The following is a 9,309-nucleotide window of genomic DNA, read 5'->3' as shown; positions in this document are numbered from 1 at the left end:
ACAACCTTCCTTCATTAAATATGCAGAATAGCAGGAATATGTAGCCATACTAACTGGGTTTGGATCCCAACTCTTCGCCCTACCTGTTCTGAGGTCTTAAGCAAGTTACTTCTTGTGCCTCAGTTTCCCGGCATAGGATAATAATACCTACCTCGTTGTGTTATGAGGATGAAAGTAATATACATGTAGAGCACATAGGAAGTACTTGACACATAGTAAAGCTTGCTGTTACCATTGATCATGGTTTTATGCACTCTGCTAGACATCAGTAACGTACGCCCAGGACTCTGGCTGGATACAGAAACAGGCACGCCAGACAGAATAGATAAGCCTCACCATGGGGATCAAATAAGTGCCAAGAAGCAGGGTAATGGAGCAAAGGGAAAGTGTCCAGAGCCACCTTCTAAGAAAGTACGGGCTGTGAATTGCTTACGAAGAGGAGAGGAGACAATTCACATGTCAGGTATGGTGTGAGCAAAAGAATGGAAAGCAAGAATGACCACGATGTGGTCAGGAATCCATGAAATTGCTGGGCTGGATCGGGAGGTGTTGCTATTGGGTGTTAAATAATGAGTTTAGCAGTAGGAGGTGGTGGAAAATTTTGGAAAGTTGTCAAAATCCTTGAGAATTCCTCTAAGTGCGTGATATGCTCTCTGGACTCAACTTCTTTTCGGCTTGTAAGGCCCACAGGAAGTGCTCTTCAGAATAAATTGGGAGGAGGGAGAACTATGCAAAATACCTCGCACTTAGCACTAAATCAGTTATTAATTCCTTTCTCCCTTCAGAGACTGAAAGGTTACTTTAATAAAGGGGAGGGATTAAATTAACGTAGATGTTTAACTCGTGTACAGATAAACATTCTAATTTATCCATCTTAAATCTTCTGGCTGAAGCGTTTGCGTTTAGAGTTCCCCTTACTCATCCGCCTCGCCCGGGCCGCAGCAACCAACAGTCAAAGCCGGGAGAAAAGGCGAGAGGTAAAAGAGCGCTCCACGCATGCGTTAGAAGCCGCCCCAACTACCCCGCGGCGTCTTTTCTTGGAACAAAACTAGCGCGGAGCCGCGGAGCTCCGCAGTTTGCGTAGACTCGAATTTCCTATTGCTCTCACGGTCCGTGTGGAATCCACGAATGGTGCAGTTCCGCTACGCAAGTTGCGTTATTCGAAGTGAATGGCTGGGTGGTGAGTGTACGCCCAGAGCGTAACACCCATAGGCGGACGGGGTGCGGCTGCGCAAGGAGCTGAGTGGGCCGTGTACGCCGCTAGCGTAGCGTGGTGTCTGACGCTCAGGTCTCCGCGACGCAGTTGGCGCAGCCGGCTTTGGTGAATACACGATTTAGTGCAGCCGGGGTTTGGTACCGAGCGGAGAGGAGATGCACACGGCACTCGAGTGTGAGGTAACTATAAAACCCCGATTTGTTTACATTCCCTCCCCCAGAACCGGCCCCATGCGCGGCGGAGACTGCGAGTCCCGGGACAGCGGGGTGGGGGTAGACAGGGAGACAAGGACCGGGGAGTCGGGGCTGAGTCCCTCGGGGATCCGGGCGCTGGGCTTCCCGCAGCTGCTGCTGTCGTTGGCGGCGGCGGCGGCGGCGGCGAGCCGGGCAGAGCGCGCTGTGGGCTGCGCGTGGGGTGCCGCAGCTCCTCGTGTGCGCTCTGGGCTGCCGCGGGGTTAGCGGCTGGGCAGCCTCCGCCCCGCGTGCGGGACCCGCGCCCAACTTAGCCCCCTGCCGAGGCTGGGGGCCGCGCGGAGAGTGGGGCAGTGACCACTGGGCAGAAGGTGGCGGTTGGGGGGCTGCGCGCGGGCGGCCTGGGGGCCGAGGGTGGCGTCGCCGCCGGAGGCGGGGACGCGGTGGCCCGAGGGTGGGAGGATCCGCAGTCCGGTCTCGGCGAACACCCCCTGTTCTTCCTCTCGCGTGGTCCTCTCCGGTGTATCACGGTGACCCCGGGATGGAGCCTGGGCGCCGCTGTTCCGGCCCTGGGAGGCTAACGGACGGTGGCGCCTGTGCTCCTACCGCGGGAGGCCTCGTGGGAGCTTGCTTTCTCCCCTACCAACCGGAAAGCCGAGGCGGGGCGCGGGGTAGTTAATATTGAAGCCAGCTGGGGTCCCTGGAGCTGAGGACTCGGGTTGGGCTGGGGCTGGGTCGGAGGGGGAGTTCGGGTGGGCCGGGAGGTGGCACGGCAGCCCAGGCTTTGTTCCTGAAAGCTCTTTGGCTGAGAGCGATGGGGGGCCCTGCTGCGGCAGTACGTCGGCGAACCTTCGCGGCCCCCTCCCCAGGTCTCGGGATCTGCTCAACTCCTTGCTTCTCCCTTGGGACCCCTGAGTGCCCAGGCTAAGAAGGGGGCTTGGCGAGGGCGCAGGCGACGTGACGTTGGAGGTCTTCCTGTGGCTTCTGTAAAGAACTGTTCACGTGGGAGTTTGTCCACATGGGCTGTCTTTATGAGCTGGGCAGGAGGAAGAAGCAGGATCCGCAGCCCTCAGTTGGAAGGGTCCTTCACTCAAGTCCCTGTTTTAAGTAATAAAGAGTGACATTAAAGCACATAATTTTAAAAAAAGATGGTAGGTTATACTGTGTGTTTTTTTTTTTTAACTTTAATTTAACGTCTTTTACACTGTTCAGTTCTCTAGTTTTACTTTGGAACTGAGTCATTAAAAGATGGTAGGTTATACTGTGTGTTTTTTTTTTTTAACTTTAATTTAACGTCTTTTACACTGTTCAGTTCTCTAGTTTTACTTTGGAACTGAGTCATTGTTGGAGCAAAACAAGCATGTGACAAGTTTGCATTTCATTTGTGTGGGTTTTTTTTTTTTTTTTGGATGGGTATCTAAATTCTACATAATTAAGAACAAGCAAGTAACATATGGGAAAAGCTGGAGATTTAGAATGTAGTTGATTGTAGTAATGCAGTTGAAAGCCTTAAGTCAAGACTTGTGTACTGTTTTTTTGTTAGGACTTAACAATTCTACAAATTTTAAGTATCTTGAGGCAGTCTCTTGCTCTAGACTTTGGGGTCCACACCAGACAACTTACATCCCTACATGTGCTGAGTACTCCCATAGGAGAGAGAAATAGTGTCAACGATGAGTGATTTGAAGAAAAGAAAGTAATAATGTACTGGAGGGACTTTTAAACTTTTTTTGTTTGATGAAACTCTGAATGATGAGTTTAAATGTATGGAAAACGTAGGATTACAAGAGAAACCAGTTGTATTGAAATATAATTACCAAAATGTTAAATATTTATGATGAAGTAATTCATGCTTTAGTAAAGCATTAAATATCAAGAGTAGTGGCAGGTTTAATGACTAGTTTCAAACTAGTGAGGACTGTAAATGATCTTTATAGGATTTAATTTGAATGATTTATATTAATAGTGTCAGGTGCTGCATATTACCGTGCTTTTTGCCTACATTTATAACTGAAGGGATAACTAAATTTCAGAGATCAATTACAATTAGATATGTCTGTCTTGCGTATCCAAATTCACAAACCTGAATTCTTTACACAGCCCCCTGGTTAAGAACCCCTGTGTAAGAATGACTGTGCTACTTTAAAAGAAGTGGTTAACTGTGAGGTGACATCGATAATATATTGCATGATAACCTTTACTTATTCTTCATGTTAATTTGTATTCTGCTAACAGCTTAAAAGCCAACACAGTTCTTCCCCTTTTTGAGCACTTGATTTGAAGTAGGAGGCCTCAAGTCTGGTATGCAGGTACTGGTCTAGGGGGTGTTTTTGTTTTTTAAAACAGATTTATGGAGAATACAGGGTATAGGTATTATAACGAGGGAAATTACTCAACAACAGGAATCATTTGCTTTTAATTAAAGGGAATTTATGTTGTTACTATTCTATTCCCCACCTCTCCCCCACTTCCTCTACCCCCAGTTTTGGCCGTTATTGGAAAGAATGTACAGCTTTGGCGTGAGACTTAAGGTTCAAAACTCACCCATTATTAACTAGTTTGGTTACCTCGAGCAAGTTGCTTTATCTTAATCTTTTATCTGTGAACTTGAAGTACTAGAAAAACCTACCTCATGGGTTTACTGTGACCTTGAAATGACATAATGAGCTAAAGGGCTACAGATAATTCATTTTACCTTCTTTCTGCATAGACGTTTCAGTTCTTCATTAGCGGTTGAAGGACTACTTTCTGTCTTGATTCCAGAATGAAGTTTAATGGTCTCTACTGGGCCATTGCGGGGATACAATTATCTTATTGTTGTTATTCATATGTAATAATTCATAGAATTTTTTCTGCTTTTGCATTTTCTAACTTATAATTACATACATATATCTTGTTTTCCCTGCCAGACTAAATTCCTTGAGGGACACACACTCCACAGCTTTTTGTGACATAATGCTCGTGACACCTTATTCAGTGAATGTGCAAAGCTTGGTTGTCAAGCTCTTTAATCGAGTTAAAAATGTTAAATGAGTGATACAAAATTTAAATTCAGTATTAACCCAAGGAAATATTAATACTTTGGATTTTGATATGTCAGCCCTTGTCTGTGTAGTGGCTACCTCAAGAATGGAAATGCTCATTAAAAAAAATTTTATATCAAAAGGACTCTATCATGAGTGCATTTTAAACGTATTCATAAGATGCAAAAGAAAGTACACAGTAGGAAATGGAAAAGAAGTGCAGGTAATCAAAACAAAGCTATTTTTTTTCCTTTATAACAGGTTTTATAACCCTATTAAGTCATTTTTCATTATAAGTGTAATTCTCATTAAAAATATACTAACTTTAGCTTCAAGTTTGCAAGTCAGAAGAGTGCTCAGTTTGTCCCAACAGTTTGATGCTGCCCCCTAGTGTTTGATTCCCCTTGAAGTTTTCATGCACTTACCTTCTTCATCTTCACCTTTTCCTAAAACAAGACTATTTAAGTTACAATTAGATTCCTTAGTGCTATTTATCTAGTCTACCCTGAGATTTCCTCCAGCTGGTTAGTGTTACTAATAAGAGTCATTTTGAACTGGTTAACTTTGATTGCTTTTAACCCTAGTTTTCTGAATGGGGATTAGTTTGGGTGGAGGTAGAACAGTGTAAGGCCAAGTTTCCTTGCAAGTTATGTTGGGGGTGTTTTCAAACAAGAAGAGGGCTATATATTAAATGTGTATCTTTGAGGTTAGCTTTGCATATGAATAGCAGCAACTACTTCAGTCTGGGCTGCTTCTGGCTTAATTTAGTCCCATATAACTTTGTGTTGTCTCCACTGTACTGAAAATAATGTTAAAATCACGTGGTGAGCTTTTTTTTAAAGTTCAAGTGTTTTGGAACTTTGACTTTTATAGAATGATTTTTGAAAAATAGAGCCTCAAGGACCTGTAATAACCACAAGATTTCCCATAGTCATTTATGTAAACTCAAGATTTCAAATTATATCAGTTATCAATATTCCAAACTACTTTTTTCATTTTCATTATTTTCCTTTTTTTTCATTATTTTCTAATAAGTTTTGTGACTAGACCACACAATGACTTTTAGGTTTTTCCAAAATAAGCAAATATATTCTTGACAAATATTTACTACAATCAGAATATTCAAAAGTGTGTTCAGTAGGTATGAAGGCAATTTTCAACTGAAATTGTAAAGCTTTAAATAACAATAGCATTATTGAAATTATTTCCAACTGCTTAAGAGACCACACTTTCAATGTTCAGAACACAATAATTTATTGTCATAGCACATCATAAAAAAATAGTGTCAGATTCTGTTATCAGAACATAAGGTTTTCTTTTTTTGTTGTTGCCAGATATAAGAATTGGATATTTAATAGACTTTTAATGTTAAAAGATGCTATTAGAACGGCGTGGTGGTTACAGGTTTGTAAGTATAGGGATAAAATCTAAAATCTTTTTCAAGTAGTTTCAATTATTTTCATTAGGAGTTAGTGGTATATGATTTTGTAATTTTATAGTTTATATTTACCCATTATATTGTATATTTTACTGCTGAAAGAGGAGGTATCAGGTAATCGTTCTTGCATTAACATTTCTAACAACGGTGTTTACCCTTAATGTGTACGCTGTTTTGGGGGACCATCCATCCCATTCAGAAAAGAGGTTTTTGGGGATTAGAAAAGTGAATCAGAATGTTGTCAGAAATATCTTTATCTTATTAATATAAGATTGTGCTTTCATAGGACCCAGAAGTATTGTTGTTAGAGTTACTGTGAAGTACTGTGTGAGTTATTTTTAATACTCTAGTAAGTATCGAAGACTTGTCAGTCAGTGATCGCTTGAGTTTTTGCATTTGTTTTCATTCATATAGAAGCAGAAAATTAAATCGTTTTCAGTTGTAGTAACAAGGTCACAAATGCATATATCCCACTGCCCTGTTGCTTTAATGTCTGTAAATAAAAAATCATTTCAGATGTGCCTTCGTGCCTCTAAACTTTTTTCTGAATTCACTTTATATATTCAGTGAATGTTTGAGTTTTACAATAGTGGTTTCCCCTGTAGTTGTCTGTTGAATTGGTAACTTTTAAAAAATGTGTAGATTAAGTCAGGGGTCAGGAAGCTATGGCTTTGGGCCAAATCAGTCTGCTTTTCTAAATTATTGATGGAACACAGCTTCCTTGTACATTTATATATATTGTATATTGCTGCTTTGTACCATAATGGCAGAATTGAGTAGGTGCCACAGAGACTACTGCCTGCAAAACCTAAAATATTAAATATCTGACCCTTTTAAGTCAGCCAACTCCTGGATCCAGTTCTTCATATTCTGTCATTATTTGATGTGTTGCTGCTTTTAAAATACTCACATTTTCCTACAACCTATATGAGTAAGATACTTTAGTAGAAAAGCATTTAAATCTAAATGAATGGGTAATAATGTGAGTTCTCAGGTATTCTTCACCTAAATAGTGTAGAAACTTTTTGTCCCTATCTCTTTCCATTTTCCTCTATGGGAGGAATAGCACCTTTATTTATGATGCTTGGATTTGGAATGTGGCCTTCAACCTTGAGCTACTACTTAACTCTATCACTGTCACAGTTTACCGTCTCTAATTTAAAAGATGACTGTGTCTTCCTTGTACCTCCTTCAGAGCAGAAAACGTTCATATTTTTTATGCCTTCTCCCTGCCCCTTCCTCCTGTCCCCTTTCCTCCTTTTTCCTCTCCTCCCACTCCCCTCATAAAGCAATTCATGATTGCATGTTTACAGGCCTGTGAACAAGTGTTTTGGTGTAATTCTTCTTAGTGCACCTTTGCTGAAGATGAATCATTACTTTATTCTGTTTACATGTGAAGCAGTATACTTTGTGCTATGTTGTAGAAGAACATAGCCTCTTGATGAAGGGGGCTGTGGAAAGATTGATTTATGTACCTCATCAAGATATGTAGAATAAAATATGATTTATTGGGGCTTCCCTGGTGGCACAGTGCTTGAGAGTCCGCCTGCCGATGCAGGAGACGCGGGGTCGTGCCCCGTTTCGGGAAGATCCCACATGCCGCGGAGCGGCTGGGCCCGTGAGCCATGGCCACTGAGCCTGCGCGTCCGGAGCCTGTGCTCCGCAAATGGGAGAGGCCACAACAGTGAGAGGCCCGCATAACGCAAGAAAAAAAAAAAAAATATGATTTATTATTACATTGTAAATCAATGAGATCAGTAAAACTATATTAGAAAAATATTTTATGTAATTATAATGTAATATTTAACTATTACATTATTGTGTATACTTACAGAGAACAATTAGATATTATGTATTGTATATAATATATATCATAAAGCAACAGATCATGTTTTCTTTTCCCATGGACCTTTTTTAATGTAGAATTTCAGCTGACTTTGTAACTTGTTAATGTTTAAAACATATATTTTAAGATTTTTGTTTTAAATTAGCATACTCTAGTTTTTAAAATAAAGTGAATAATTTGATATATATAACCAGTGTAAATAAAAAGTTTATTTTCAAGAAAATAATCAATTTTTAAAAACTGAAGAAGGAAACCAAGTAGCTACAAATCAAATCACTGAAAATTTTAAGAAAGCATTGTTTAAGTTGGCTGTAAATACAGTATTATATAATACATAATGTAATTTATGATTTATAAAAAATGTTAAAGCTTTTCCCCTGAAGATTTCTGCCTAAACACAAGTACTTGAAAGTTTTACTGAGGCTAAAACGTAAACTTTCTTAGTTAACAGATACAAGACTATTGTTTGTTAGTTCAGTGGATGTTTTATTTTCCCTAAAAAAGAAATGGATGTTAGGGGTCATGTTAATTTTAATTATTGCTTTTTTTTTCAAAGAAGAAAATATATATTAAATATAGGGAGAAAAAACATTAAATTTAGAAGTCATAAAGAAATTGCAAAAGATGTTCACGGTTTTCAGTGCATGTACGTGAAAACGTCTATACGTGAAAGGGAAAACATTGTAATCAAAGTGAAAAAGCATTAGACAGAATTGAAGATGTTTTCTGCGGAAAATATGACCAAGCCATGTTATGTAAAAGCTCATGCATGTTTATAAAAATATTGAGACACCAGGAATAATTTGAATATATAGATAAGAATAAGGTAATTTTACCTGTTCCAAAATTAATAATACCAACTACTAATGAGAATACTATGACTGTACTACTGGTGGCAGTATAACGAAACTTAATTTTTCTAGAAAACAATTTGGAAGTATGTAACAAGACCTGAAAAGTATTCAAACTTTTGTGGTCTTTCCCCACATCTTGGACTTATCCAAGCCAGTAACTAAAAATAATAGCACAAATTGAAATTAAAATGATTACATATTGTGATTAAAACCCTGTAAACAAATGCTTATGAAAATCTTGAAACTGTAATTCATTTTCTTCCACATGTGACATAATGTGATTTTGTTCAACAGAAACTTTTTTTAAGATTTATAATTGCTGACTTTTATATTTAGTTTTTTCAAAGTTATGCATGAATACAGTTTAAAGAATTAAATAGTTCTGTGAAGTTTTTAGGGAAAAGAAAAATCAGTCTCCTGCCTGGCTTCTTTTACATTCTGCCTAGAGAGATAAGGAACTCCTTTAGTTTCTTTAATTATTTTGCTTTTCACTGCCATGTCTCCCACATGTTCATAACTTGCTGATTTTCAGTTTTAGTCATTGTCTGCTTCGGATTTAGCACTCTTTCCCCCTCTCCATGTACTCATTTCCTATACCCCAGTTTTTCAGTACAATTGTATTGAATAATTTTGGTTTAGAACAGTATTTAGTGTTATATTTTTATGACTGTGAATGTTATTTACAATTGATTCATTGTAATAAACTGTTACTTTTCCTGCACAACTCCCCCCCCCCCCCCC

At 39.6% G+C, this 9,309-nt stretch overlaps 1 protein-coding gene across 2 annotated transcripts in view; it reads left to right on the top strand.

Annotated features, from left to right (window-relative positions):
* The first annotated feature begins 1,241 nt into the window (after positions 1 to 1,241).
* SLC39A10 (solute carrier family 39 member 10) overlaps positions 1,242 to 9,309 on the top strand; it is a 67,445-nt gene continuing 59,377 nt past the window's right edge. The window contains exon 1 of one of the 2 annotated variants that reach the window (XM_007447819.1): positions 1,242 to 1,395. The gene's annotated coding sequence lies outside the window, so the exon portion shown is untranslated. The remainder of the gene's footprint in view (positions 1,396 to 9,309) is intronic. The other variant, XM_007447820.1, reaches the window with a different exon arrangement.

This window comes from Lipotes vexillifer, unplaced genomic scaffold (genome assembly GCF_000442215.2).
Source record: "Lipotes vexillifer unplaced genomic scaffold, Lipotes_vexillifer_v1.1 scaffold555, whole genome shotgun sequence".
NCBI lineage: Eukaryota > Metazoa > Chordata > Mammalia > Artiodactyla > Lipotidae > Lipotes > Lipotes vexillifer.
The sequence above is the reverse complement of the archived record's forward strand: the minus strand, read 5'-3'. Positions and strand labels throughout refer to the sequence as shown.